Genomic DNA, 1322 nt, shown 5'->3' with positions numbered 1-1322 from the left:
TTATTAATATTTTTGATTATTAGTTTTAATTACTAGCAAAGCCAAACAAGCCATCACTTTTTTTTTTTTTTTTTACTTACACGAGTTATTCTCCCACAAGGCACCGAAGACTGGCTTTCCAATTCCAAGATGAAAAATTCTTCAGCCAATGAATGAACGAATTACTTTCCCCAAATCGGTGAATCAAATCATGATGGAAAAAAAATGTAATGGCAATTTTTTTTGTCTAATTGGCCATTACGATGAATATTAAACGCTTGGAAAAAAATTATTAAATATAAATCACCTAATATTATATACCCTTGGTTCATTTTCCCCAAACTGAAATTTTATATAGGACTTCAGCCTTACCCCTCCCCTCCCTCCTCCGGTATCCACCTTCCCCCTCCCCACCCCTCCTCCCCCTTCCCCCCTCCCCCTCCCATCTGGAAAAAAGGGGAGGAAAAAATGCATGGCCATTAAATTGTGTGTAATTAGTCAAACACATTGGCAATCAACCGAACAAATTACTCCATGTCATATTTCATTTTATTAACTAAATTGAAAACAGAATAAAAGTTTTCTATTATGACTGCATGCTTTTGCGTGTGTTCGTGCGTACTGTAGGTGTGATTGTGTGTGTGTGGGTGTCTGTCTGTCTGTCTGTCTGTGACAGGCAGTGATGTAGTTTCTATTAGGATTATAACTATATTTTTGGAGATGATGAGTCCGTGTGAGTCAGTTTTGGATGCGTTTGGTTAAGTACTTCCAGAGTAAAATAATAACAAGTTATATACTGTGTATATATATATATATATATATTTATATATATATATATATATATATATATATATATATATATATATATATGTATATATATATAATATTACTGAAGAGCTTATGTGATTTAAATCCGCTATAGGGCGTTTTACATGCAATGACGATTAATTAATATATATATGTAGGGGTATGTAATTTTTTTTTGCTTGTTCGGTTTTTAAGTACGAAATTACCTGTAATATTTTAAATTTTTTTATAATTTTTCATTAGGGACAGGATACAATTTTTTTTGCATGTAGGTTTTTTTAGCACGAAATAACCTTAAACTGTCATTGTTTTTTTTTTTTTTTATTAAGGACAATACAAAATTTTTTATGTTTTTAGTTTTTAAATGCGAAATTATCTTTAATTTTCTTTATTAGGGAACTACTTGAGTGAAGGCTTCCTTCCCCATACGTCCAGCCTTTGGAATTTCTCTCCCCCCTCAGTTTTCCCAGAAACGTATAACCTTCCCTATTTCAAAAGGCGGGTTGTTCGCTTGTTTTCTCCCCAGTTTCCGATTT

This window comes from Macrobrachium rosenbergii, chromosome 21 (assembly GCF_040412425.1).
Source record: "Macrobrachium rosenbergii isolate ZJJX-2024 chromosome 21, ASM4041242v1, whole genome shotgun sequence".
NCBI classification, from domain to species: domain Eukaryota; kingdom Metazoa; phylum Arthropoda; class Malacostraca; order Decapoda; family Palaemonidae; genus Macrobrachium; species Macrobrachium rosenbergii.
Note: the sequence above shows the minus strand (reverse complement) of the source record.